A 13,750-nucleotide genomic window follows, 5' to 3' on the forward strand; every position below is an offset into this window, starting at 1 on the left:
GCAGGACATTTTCCATTTTCCATAAATATTTTCCACTTTACATGTTTCTTATCCCTTTCTGCACATCGTATCCAAAAAGTAAGGGTTTTCTGAAATGCTCTCAGATGTTTTAAGTTCTAGCGCGCAATAAAATCTATCCAACGAGTTGAAAAAAGCGTTTAAATAGCTTCTCTCCTAAAAAAAATTAAGACATACCCGGAAGTTGCGCCCTCAGAGTTGACATTACTGATTCCCCTACTGGTCAAATGTTGAATTTCATCTTCTAATGCATAACATTATGGAACCGGCTGAGGAGAGAAGCTATTTAAACACTTTTTTCAACTCGTTGGATAGATTTTATTGCCAGCTAGAACTTAAAACATCTGAGAGCATTTCGGAAAACCTTTACTTTTTGGATACGATGTGCAGAAAGGGGTAAGAAACATATAAAGTGGAAAATGTGCGACAATGTCCTGCTAAAACGGCACCGGGCCACGTTCGACCTCATCTCGGAGCTGCATAGCGGAGGGAGAGGTTCTAAATGGGGCTACAGAGAAGGGTGCCTGACACAAACTGTGTTCACTCTTCAAGTGTGTGTTCACCTGACCTCGTGTGACATAGTAGATGGAACTATTACAAAAGGAATAAAAGAAACAATACGCCTCAATTCCAAAGTATTGTGTAGTGAGGGGTGCAGACGTGAAAACATGCAGCTGGCAAAGAATAGTCCGATGATTTATTAAAAGTGCACAGTATTAATCAGAGTATGTACTGTACTTCTAACTACTGTGCTGCTGTTGTGTGTGTAAATCATGGAAAAAAAGGCTGTGAGTGAGTGAGTGCGGACTATTGATTGCGTCTGTCGAGGCAACAACATTCTCTGTGAAAACGTGCCACACTCTGTCCCCTTGCTTTCTGCCTCTGAATTAGCTTATTTACATTGCACACATCTGGGGATAATGCCAAACCAAAACATGCAGATTATGAATGTCCTCTGCGCTAGCTATGTGAATGCACTAGAGTTAAGAAGCCCCGCCATTAAGAACGACGGGGCCGTTCTTAAAATAGCAGATCTACAAGTTCATAGCGCGGCAAGTTCAGAGTGCTGCGCTATGAACTTGTAGATCTGCTATTTTTTTTTTTTTTTTTTCAAAACTGTTAGGATTTAGAAAACATTTTTAAGAATCGCCTCAGGCCTTAATGGGTTAGAAGAGTTGGGAACAGTGGGCGTAGTCACATTCTAATACAGCCCGAATACCCAATCTCAGTATCGGCTATAGTGGCTTGTCTCGTTAATCACTAGACTCCCAACCCACACCTCCCGGGAGTCGGGGTTCGACTCCCGCTTGAGACATTACTTAATCAAACAACCGCAGACTACTTTTTTTTCGCCGATAAAGTATAGTTTTGGACCGCGGACGGAGGGGACGCAGTCTCAAGCGAACTTGAGCCACGAGAGGCACCACCGAGCGCGCTAAAAAGCGTGCGAGTTGCCGTGCCGAACGTTGCGAAGTTCGCTTTGTGCCATACTCAGCACCCCGTCCCGAGTTATGTACCGACAGGTACAGAATCGTAAAAATCATGTTGTGGGGGGGTCTGCGTTTTCCCCCTCAAAACTGCCACTCAAAGTGACTAATGGCCAAATCACAGCGCGTCTTTGCCGGGACCTCGGCTCAACTCCAGTCCTCCAGAACTCTAGTGCATTCCCATAGCTCGTGTCCCCCTGCATCCCGAACCTCAATGCCCCCAGCCATCCCCCAAACGCCAGCCCCCTCGGGCCCTCCTCAGCTCTGGGGCGACTTGGTCACGGCTGTCCTACTTTCCTGCTAGTGGCATTAAGCCACGGCTCTCTCTCTCTCCTCTCCTCTCCAAACAACGCATTCTATGTTTTAATATGAATATTGTTCCATCCTGTATTATTGAGTTATTTCGATTGAGCCCCACCCCCCCCCTCCTCCATCATTTCTGCTGGACAGTAACCGTGATGCTTGAAGTGAATGTATGCTCTGTTATTCCCTGACGCCACTGAGGATGAAGTTCATCCAAACATATACTGTTACAATGTGTTTACTTTACCCAACAAGTGATTTAGGGATTTAAAGGACAACTTTGTTTTTTTTTTACAACCAAGGTTTATGTTTTAGCTTGTAATTAAAGTAAATAAACGATGAGAGTTAAACATTTTAAATGTACTGCTTTCTATAGTTTTAGCAATTTTCGCGATCTTTTTTTTACAGTGGACGGGGGCATTCTGTCCGGTGTCTTTTTTTACACAATAACCTGGCATTTTCTTTATTATTATTTACAGTAGCTCTTCTAGTCCCCCAATAACTCACATCTGGCCATCAAAGACCACAGGACCTTTTTTATTGTGCAAAAAAGGCATATTTAGCCACCGGACAGAATGCCCCCGCCCACTGTAAAAAAATATCGCGAAAATTGCTAAAACTATAGAAAGCAGTAAATGAAAAAAATATAACACTCATCTATCTTTTATTTACTATAATTACAAGCTAAAATATGAACCTTGGTTGTAAAAAAACAAAGTTGTCCTTTAAGGGAATTTGAAGTTAAAAGTTAGTGACTGGAATACTTATATAATATACGCCCCCACTCTCTATATATTGTCATTCCTTTCATTATTATTATTATTATTTTTCATGTAATTTATTTGAGGTGTAAATATTGATTCTGTAACAATGTACTATACTCTCTGACGTTGCATTGACAGACTGTGAAATACTGTACCGTTCCTCTGAAAATAAAGTGGTGGTTTTAAAAGGGCATCTGGACTCTGGCTGGTCTGGTTGGACCGTACCCTATGTGGGAGAGGCAATTAAGGATGTAGAGAGAAGAGTTAAGGAAAGAGACCTAAAAGCAGAAACAGGGAAACGACTTGGGTTCGAATGGCATGCCAGCAGCCCTCCACTGTGTGTGTGTGCGTGTGAGAGAGAGAGAGAGAGAGAGAGAGAGAGAGAAAGGGGGCATCCACAGTCAAAGAACATTGGGTTATAATTTCCTCCGTTCCCAGAACCAGTACAAGGTTCTTGATGTCTCTCTAACTCCCATCTCATTACCAGGACATTTTATTGGGTCTGTGATTTTTACTGGCGGTGTGGAAATCCCAGGATGGCACTAAAGCTGTGGGGCCAGGAGTGGAGCCCCCTTATTGTTCTGACAGACACTACTGTTGCCCCCCCCCCCCCCCCCCCCCCGCTCTCTGCCTCCTCACAGCAGAGCTCGCAGCCCTCTTGCAGTCCCACTTATACAGCAGCAGTACCCAGTGCTTTTTACAGAATGAGGAGTTAAAACTTTGGGGTGTGTCTTTCGATGTTCAGACCGATGGCAGATGTCCCTCCAGCTGCCACTCGTTACCGCTGCGCTCAGTGGGGACAATGGCTCGATTTCCTTTTTGTTTCGGGGATGAAAAGGGAAGAGAATTGGATTAGCTTCACCTTACAAGCAAAGCAATCCATCTTCATTGACTGATTTTCGTTTAATCGATTGATCTTACGGTGGTGGGGACATCCATCCAAATCCACGGTTTAATAACTAGACTCGTTTTAAGTGTTGGTTAAGCTGTGATGAATGGAAACATATATTTACTGTATATACAGTATATAGCAGGGGTCTTCAACGTTTTCAGGCTAAGGACCCCCTAGCGCTACGAGCTTGTAGATCTGCTATTTTTTGAAAAATCGTGAAAATGTGTGCAAATCTTTGAATGTATATATTTTTAAAGCGAACATTTTTAACTAAAATCTTTGCTTCTGGGGGGGTCCCTGGAACAACATATTTTGAGATGGGGGTCCGCGGCCAAATACATATCATTTTGGGGGTCCTTGACGTGAAAAAGATTGAGCACCACTGATATAGAAACATACGTTTTTCAGAAAACTGTCGGGATTTAGGAGCCATGTAGAATCGGCTTCAGGTCTAAAACAGGTCTAAAATAAACATGCTCTGTAAATGCACATGGCCCACCCATCTTAACAAGCCCTTGTTGGGCTGCCGTGTTAAGTGGTCAGATGGCTGATGGGTGAAGAGTATACTGTATATATACCTATGTTCCCCTGACCCCTTGGTGTTTCTACAGTGTGGGCCCACCCAATCACAATGAAATGAGAGGTAGTAAACTCTGGGGGCTGTAAAATGTTACAGCTCTTTTAACTGCTCGGCAAGTCACTGGTTTTAACGGCAGGCGAAATGTAGGTCTGAGTTGAGATACGTTCTTTCCCCTCTCTAGTCAGAGGTGTGTGTGTGTGTGTGTGTGTGTGTGTGTGTGTGTGTGTGTGTGTGTGTGTGTGTGTGTGTGTGTGTGTGTGTGTGTGTGTGTGTGTGTGTGTGTGTGTGTGTGTCTGTGTGTGTCTGTGTCTTGAAAAACAAGACACAGACAGTTCATTTAACAGATACAACAGCAAAGTAAACTGTAATGAATGGGATTTGAACCAGGGACCTTCGGCACATGAGGCTCACACTCCACTGGTGGAGCTATTCAATACACAGCCTTAAACAGTGAGAAAGGAGAATCCAACAAAGCAAAACAAAAGGGCGAATGAAGTACGTCATACATTGAAAATAACTACTTTCAAGTATGCATTTTTCGTTATCTTTAACAATTGCACATGCATTCATTGATACAGTCATGTTGTGTGCAATGCAATTATAATGAAGTCTACATGAGGTGGGTTTCGAACCGGCAACCCTGTGGTTTCAAGGCAGATGATTAAGCGATCAAGCTATTGAACCAACACACCTGAACCTGTGAAAAAGGGCCTCACAACTGTATTTGACACAGTTTCACGCAAATTGCTCAGAAATCCTTGGTTTAAATGTTTTTCAAACTGCTCAAAATTGCAGACAATCTAAGGGCGGAGCTTACTGGTCAAAGTGATAGATATGTTCCTCATGAGTCAAGGCACATGTGTAAGCAGGTTTAACGACTGTCGGCCAAACGAGGCATGACTTTTGCCTGTTTAAAGTTTGCATTTTCAAAAAATTGCTATAGCACCCCCCTTTGACCAATTGGAGTAAGATTGGTTTCAGTGATACTTGGAATGACCCTCTACAATATTGCAAAGTGTCAAACAAATGTGAGTCTGCATGTATGTGTTAGGGGCAGATGAATAATTGTCATAAAACTGCAATTTTCATTGGCTTATAAAAGCTTATAAAAGTTTTCACTTATGGAAAATCTGCTTGCTCACGTTTGTCGGCATTGGTCCAAAGTTCATGTGTAGACAGTTTCGTGCAGATTGCTCAAAGAACCCAGAAAGCTATGGACTTTTACTGCTTTTTACTGCTTTTCATAGAATTCGAAATGGTGGGAGATCTAAAGGTCAGAGGTCAAAAGTCAAACAGTGAAAGTTGTTAGGCATGAGGAGACGCATGTGTGCATCGAAGTTTCATGGCTGTGGGTCAAACAGGGCATGAGTTGTACCTGTTCAAAGTTGGCATATTTCAATTGAGTGCTACAGCGCCACCCTTTGGCCAATGGTTGTGAGTTTCGGGTTTTCGCCGTTTGGCATAGCCCTCTACCATATTGCCGAATTTCATAAAAAGTGACCACGCTGTTAGGCCAGAACTGGCAAAAACGGCAGAAGAATAATAATAATAGTGAAAGCCAAGGAATGCAATAAGGCTTCGAAGCCTGATAGGCTCTCGAAACCTTAAAAAAGCAGAAAACAACAATAGAGGCCATACAATGGATTCCTCAGATGGGTATAGCGCTCTAGTTAAACGCCATTCTAAAAAAGTGGGTCTTTAGACAAGTTTTAAAAATGGCCAGTTAGGTAGCTTGTCTAACTTCCAGAGGAAGATTATTCCATAAAAGTGGAGCCCTAACAGCTAAATGCTCTACCCCCTTCTGTGACCATATTAGATGTTTGAACATCAAGCAACAGTTGGTCTGATGATCTAAGGTTGCGGGAAGGGATGTAAGGGGGCACAAGGTCTGAGATATAGGCAGGTGCAAGGCTGTTTCGTGATTTAAAAACAAACAATAATATTTTAAAATCAATTCTTAATATACTGACCATGATACTGACTGATACTGACCATGATACTGACATGTTACTGACATGATACTGACCATGATACTGATGATACTGACATGATACTGACCATGATACTGACATGTTACTGACATGATACTGACCATGATACTGACCATGATACTGACCATGATACTGTCATGATACTGACTATGATACGGACCATGATACTGACCATGATACTGACATGATACTGACTATGATACTGACCATGATACTGACATGTTACTGACATGATACTGACCATGATACTGACCATGATACTGACCATGATACTGTCATGATACTGACTATGATACTGACCATGATACTGACCATGATACTGACATGATACTGACATGATACTGACCATGATACTGACCATGATACTGTCACAGGAATGTCAGGCCATGTCACATCAGGCCCCTCTCACAGCACTGAGTGACAGGGATGTCATGCCCTGTCACTCACAGGGCCTGACATCCCTAAGATGTTTGAACTTTAAGAGTCACCAGAGGTGAAATATTGGATCTTTTTTTAATGTGTGACATTTAGATGAAAGAAATCACTGTTTGTTGGTGCTATTACCACCTCATAGACATCTGGAATGTGACCCAGATCACATTGGTTCTCGTAAAAACAAACAAAAGCCAAAAATAAATCTCGAACCATAAAAGCATGTATATTTACCCTTGTTTTTTTGTCAATTAAATGTAGTGGAAAATACAACATTTCCCAATGTAATGCAAGGGAGTGGAAGTATTTAGCATCAAATGGAAAGTACAACTTGCCCACCTCAAACGTTTTGTACAGACTACAGACCTAGACATACCAGTGCATGTGTGTGTGAGAGAGAGAGAGAGAGAGAGAGAGAGAGAGAGAATGCATTTGTATCCCGTTCTGTCCCATGGGACACACCCATGTTGGCAGTAGGGGATGTTTTGGTGCTCTGGTAGTGGACCTCGGTGGATGACTTCAGATTCCAGGCATAGCAGACCTCGTACAAGTTATATAAAAGTCAATGGAATAAGGCAGGCGGCATCTGCCAAGCAGTGTAGTCATCCCTACAAACACACACACACACACACACACACACACACACTTGTATTGCTATACTTTTGAGGACATTAACATTTTAGGACGGCGATTTTCTGAATGCCATTTTTCAAATTTTTGGCCAATTTTAACCCTAGTCCTGAACCCAAAATAGCTGATCTACAAGCTCACAACGCGGCGCGTTGAGAGCTTGTAGATCTGTTATTTTTGCGTGCGACACTATCGATTAGTCACCCCATGGAGACTTGAATTCATGGATATTTTTTTGTTTTTGTCACATTCCTACGACAATAATTTGATGACCAGCGGACCGGTGAGCAGCGGTTCCGGTAGGAGACACAAAGAATCTCCTTTGTGTCTCCTACCAGAAACCGCTGCCGGTCATCAAATTATTGTCTTAGGAATGTGACAAAAACTAAAAAATATCCATGAATTCAAGTCTCCATGGGGTGGCTAATCCATAGGAAAAATGTAATTTAGGGGGTGAACTATCCCTTTAACCATAAAACAGCATTTTCTCCATTTTTTCTTTCCTTCTCGGAAAATGGTCCATCATGTCTATTCCTCACATTCTAATTACTATACTTGTGGGGAACATTTGGGCCTCACAAGTATAGTAATACAAGTACACGCGCACACACACTCCAGGGCTGCCAACATTGGACTGGGGGGGGCTTAAGCTTACAGTGTTTGTTATGAACTGTTCCACAGAAGTAACAGACTCTGACTGCATTACAGTAGAGTCAACAGTAACAAAATAAACATTACAATATTTGGAGTGTGAGAATCTAGGAATGATGGGTACAATTCCATCCATTAAAATGCTAAAAGTAGGTCTACAGAAATTGATTTGATGACTGAAGCAATGTAAGACCCATCTTTAATAATAACCATTCATTACTTAAAAGTTAATACCTCTGTATGATTGCATGCACTGACCACACCCAGAAACGTTTTAACATAGTAGATAGTACAATTTTGGGATGATTGTCAGGGGACATTGTCGAAATCCAGGAGACTCCTGCAGGATCCAGGAGTGTTGGCAGCCCTGACACACGCACGCACGCGCACACACACACACACGCACACGCACACTGTTCCTCTGAACAGTTCTAACAGTATAAGTAAGGGTAGAGGTGGATGTGTCGCTAGATGGGGGAAGCAGAGAATAAATTGGCGGCACAGCAACTGTGTCTGCATTTGATACAGGTCACTGGCGTGAGAACGTTTAGGAAAGATTACCAGCCCAGTCCTCTCTCACGAACAAAGAGCTGTTTATATGTTTTCGAGACCTCGCCCTCCTCACTCCCTTTCTACCTTTAACCTCTTAGACCCTCTAGAGTTTGGTAAACTGGACCTGGGTTGTCTCTGTCCTTGGACACGCTATTTTCCATCTACACCCAAATCTCTTGGCCAAAAAATAGCCGATCTACAAGCTCACAACGCGTGAGCAATGTTTTACTTTGTGTAAAAGTTGCAATACCACAATGTAGAAATGCTTTGAAAAAGTTCTGATAAAAGTTCTGTATTCAAAATCTTACTTGAGGGTTAGGGTTAAGGGTTAGGGTTAGGGTGAGTAAAAAAGAACAAAACTATTGGCATAAAAATGTACTTAGTAATAAGTAAAAGTACTCATTATGCAAGTTTTTTCAAAGATTTTCAAAACTTGTCAAAGAACTGTTGAAGAATAGCCGATCTATGCATCGCATTGCTACACGTTGTGACCTTATAGATCAGCAAAACATTTCTTAAATAAAAATAAAATAGGACTTCAGTGTTTCATTTTGTGTAATAAAAATCGAAATTTGAAAAGTAACTTCATCACTGTCCAAATACTTGGAGTAAAAAGTACAATGTTTGCCCCTGAGATGTAGTGTGGAGTATAAATAATTGAAAAATGGAAATACTCTCAAACTTCTACTGAAGTACAGTAAATTTACTTTGTTACTTTACGCCACTGTTGGCTCCTGCCGTTCTCCTTTCCCAGTTTGTCTCTTATTGCTCTCCCTCCCTCCCTCCCCCACCTCCATTTACATGTGGTTTCACTCAACAACTACTCTTCTCTTGATTCTTGTCTTTCATCCGTCCCTCCATGATCCATCCATCCCTAATTTCCTCCCCCCTCCTTCCTCCTGTGTCCTCAGCCTCTCACCCTTCTGATATTTCCTGTGAGAGGATGTTGCCCAGGTCATAAATATTGCTCCCGTATTGCTCACTAGAAGTTCCTAAAACAAACACATGCCCGCTCACTCACTAACCTGTCCAGTGGTTCTCAAACTGTTAGATTCCAATAGTGGTGGAAGAAGTACTCAGATATTTTACTTAAAGGGCAAGACTACTTTGGTAGAGGTGTGGGTTGTGTAGTTACCTTGCCATGATGTAACTCCAAAGGTGGACAAGAAATCAAAAATAATTGCTCCATTGATTAGAAATTGATAATTCAAAATATGCTCCTCATTGACTTACATTGTAAAGTGAAACAGCTCTCACATAAACGAACGCAAACAAAGCTGATTCAGACAATATAGAACATCACCAAACCCAGTACTGTTTATTTCTTTAATACAAATGTTAACCTCCTGTTGATGTTGCTATTTTTATTAAGAAGAAAACCCGGACTGGATCCGCGGATCCGGAACTTCAAATAGTAAAATCAGCAGGAAGTTGACATTCATATTAAACAGTACTGGGCTTGGTGATGTTCTATATTGTCTGAATCAGCTTTGTTTGTGTTTGTTTATGTGCTAAAAGAGTGACTTTGAGAGCTGTTTTACCGTACAATGTAAGTCAATGAGAAGCATATTTTCAATTATCAATTTCTAATCAATGGAGCAATTATTTTTGATTTCTTGTCCACCTTTGGAGTTACATCATGGCAAGGTAACTACACAACCCAGACCTCTACCAAAGTAGTCTTGCCCTTTAAGTAAAAGTAACAATACCACAATATAAAAATGCTCTGTTACAAGTTAAAAGGCCCATGTTCAAAATGTAACTTGAGTAAAAGTACAAAAGTATTGGCATCAAAATATGCTTACAGTAACAAAGGTAAAAGTATAAAATGTTTGAAAATAGCCTATGTATAAAATAGGGCTAAAGTGGTTAATGTATGTTTTATAATATAATGATTTATATCTGCAAAGTAACTAACTAGTAACTCAAGTTTTCAGATAATTGTAGTGGAGTAAAAGTACAATATTTGCCTCTGAGATGAAGTGGAGTAGAAGTAAAAGTACTGACAACTGGATATACTCCAGTAAAGTAAAAATACCTCAAAATTGTACTTAACTATAGTTTTGCCTTGGCCTCCTATATAGTTAAATTCATTAAATATTGGGATAGTGGATCAGGAATGTGACAACAACAAAAAAAAACTCAAAGGGTGAGTAATAGGCTCTATTTACAGCAGCCATATTATGAAGACATTCACAGGTGTTACTAATGATACTAATGAAGGCTCTGTTCCATTCTGGTCAAACAGAGTCAGGGTGCTGATATTGTGCATTTTGGCCCACTGGAAACACTCTGCTACACCAGTGGGTCTAAAGTTGGGGTCCAGGGACCCTCATGGGCTTCCAAATGGCCTCTGTGTTACGGGTCCATTTGGTTACATTTGTACACTCTCAGAGTTATGGGGGTCGTGGAAACCACTGTGCTACACTAAATGGAACAGAGCCTTCATTAGTATCATTGGTAACACCTGTGAAGGAAGTGATAATATGGCTGCTGTGCATAGAGCCTATTGATTGAGAAATAAGTAATGAACTATCCCTAAAGACAAGATAAACCTTCACCTAGAGAATAATTCAGGTGTTATAGCAGCAACAGCAGAGAGAATGAAAAACAGGATGCTGGTAAGACTCAAGAACCAAACCAAAGAAGAACAATAAAATAAAAGTAAAACAGTAAAGCACAGATTGAGCTTATCATGTTCTGCACTGAGAGCCAGGAAGTACACACCAAGCCATCAGTGCAGTGTTTGTAGGCAGTGGTGGAAAGTAACTACAGTAAGTACGTTACTTTTTACTTTACTGGAGTATTTCCAATTTTCAATACTTTTACTTCTAGTTCTGCTCCACTACATCTCAGAGGCAAATATTGTAATCCACTACAATTATTTGAAAACGTACTTACTAGTTACTATATTATAAAACATGAACCACTTTAGCCCTATTTCATACATAGGCTATTTGAAAATAGTCGATCTACAAGTTCACAACGCAATATCTATTTTCAGAAGATTTTATACATTTGAAAACTTGAAATGGGACATTTCACATTCTGCATAATGAGTACTTTCACCTTTGGTACTTAAATACATTTTGATGCCAATACTGTTGTACTTTTACTCAAGTACATTTTGAATTCCGAACTTTCACTTGTAACAGAGTATTCCTATATTGCAGTATCGATACTTTTACTTAAGTAAAACATTTGAGTGCTTTTTCCACCACTGCAAGGTTCCAAGGATCTAGAATGGAACCAATTCTAGGAAGTTATTTTGGTGGAAAAGGGGATTTACAATATTGTTCCTGCCTTGTTGAACTCAGTAACTCATATTCCCCACCAGAGCACCCCTATACTTCCCCTTGCCCTTCGGCCCCTTGGAGCGATGGATCTGGGTCAGTGGATGTTTGGGGGATCGGAGTTTGGCCCTTGAGGTCAACAGAGATGGATGGCTGAACGTGAACGTGTCATTCAGATAGGAGGAGAACAGGAGAAGAGAGGAGGAGAGGAGGAGAACAGGAGAGGAGAGGAGAGGAAAGGAGAGCGGAGGCAGTTGGGTGAGAAGAGCCACCGAGAATGCAAACAGAGACGCAGGATATGAGCGTAAGGTGAGAACACAAGGAAGACACGTGTGTGTGTGTGTGTGTGTGTGTGTGTGTGTGTGTGTGTGTGTGTGTGTGTGTGTGCGCGTGCGGGTGCGTGCGTGTGCGTGCGTGTGAGTGTGTACACCTGCTTTTGTGCACGTGTATCACCTTTTTCATCGCCACTCGCTGAAAATAAACAAGGGATCATATTTAACCACTTAACCCCTATACACTTCAGCTGACCGAGGTCCCCCAGGGGTCAACACTTGGTCCCCTCCCTTTTGCCTGTACATCGAATCTCTTTGGCGAAAAAAAATTGCCAATCTTACAAGCTCACGCACACCGCATCGCGTTGCAACACGTCGTGAGCTTGCAGATCTGCTGTTTGCGCCGAACGTTCACCTATTATGACATACCCAGAATAGGGTTAGGGGTTCATGTTGTTGATATTGCATGACAGAGAAGGAACTCAGAGCAGCAGGCAGCGGATGTGTCTGATATTGTGAGAAGGGATGGAGGGGGAGAGGTGGGGGGGGGGGGGGGGGGGGGGGGGGTTAGAGGTCTATTTAGATGGTGACGGATACATGGCGAGCTGGGTTACACTGGGAGGTGTGTCCTGCAGCCAATGACGCATTGCATTATGTCAAAATTCAAACTTTGAAACTGGTTAAGCTGTGGTTGAGTGGGAAAGCACCTGTTCATAATGCACGCACACGCACACGCACACGCACACACACACACACACACACACACACGCACACACGTAATCCTACTGTATACGCATGCATACTGTATACGCTTGCATATAACCCTGTATAGATGCACACACATATTCACAAACACACATGCATGCACGCATGAACCTACATGCACAAATGCATGCTCCCGTCAGTGCATGCACACATCTCATCACCGCAAACTTGTGAGAAACGGGTGCATGGTTAGGGTCACTCTCTGGGCCATCCAGTAATTGATGGGCTCGTAACCCTTCACTCCTCACAATGATGACATCTAGTGCCAGTTTGCGTCATGCTGTGGCCCCCTACCAGGGTGAAATGGGACACTGTCTCCTTAGGAGGGTAACTGTACCCCATGTGTCTCAGCTTTGCCTCCCTTGCGGGGGGCCAGACCTTAGCCCTGTTCCCTCCTCCAGGATGAACTGGAGCTCGGTGTTAACGACACTGGAGCTGGACGCCAGTTGGCTTTGTCCAGGAGGAACGAGTCCGAAAAACGTGAAGACTCGAAATGACACGAGTTCCGAGCCAACATTATCGCGTTGGGTCCTATAAACACAAAGCACAAAAGCAAAGGCTTTCACCTAAAGTACAGACAGGCACGTGTGTGTGACACACAAATAGTCAAATGAGCACATGAATGTGTGCATGTACGCACATGCACACACGCACGCGCACACACACACACACACGCACACGAACACGCACACACACACACACACACACACACACACACACACACACACACACACTAGTTAAATGGAATGTTTTTGTTGCCGAGACGGTCCCCAAAACACACAACATCCCATTCCTCCCACTTTCTCCTCCCCTCCCTCCCGTTCTCCCAAAACATATCCTCCCCCTCCTCGCTTTCTCCCCTCTCTCTCTCTCTGACTCTCTCTCTCTCTCTCTCCCACCCTCCCTTTCACCTCTCCTCTCCTCTCTTGCTCTTCCTCTCCCTCCTGCCCTCCCTTCCAGATTGTATAAATAACTGTGAGCTGGTGGGAAGGGCTCAGTGTTACAGACCTGGAGGACCTGACCAAAAGGACAAGAAGAAGACCACAGCCGGCACCTGAGAGACAGAGAACCAACACACATAGATGACAAGAAGAAGAAGAAGAAGAGGGATTAAAGACTC

General features: G+C 42.5%; 1 protein-coding gene across 1 annotated transcript in view; it reads left to right on the forward strand.

The window, feature by feature from the left end:
* The first annotated feature begins 13,620 nt into the window (after positions 1 to 13,620).
* myoc (myocilin) overlaps positions 13,621 to 13,750 on the forward strand; it is a 17,125-nt gene continuing 16,995 nt past the window's right edge. Inside the window, exon 1 of the mRNA XM_084066605.1 lies at positions 13,621 to 13,750. This exon is cut by the window's right edge and continues 721 nt beyond it. The gene's annotated coding sequence lies outside the window, so the exon portion shown is untranslated.

This window comes from Gymnoscopelus microlampas, assembly GCF_963454915.1.
Source record: "Gymnoscopelus microlampas genome assembly, chromosome: 9".
Classification (NCBI taxonomy): Eukaryota; Metazoa; Chordata; class Actinopteri; order Myctophiformes; family Myctophidae; genus Gymnoscopelus; species Gymnoscopelus microlampas.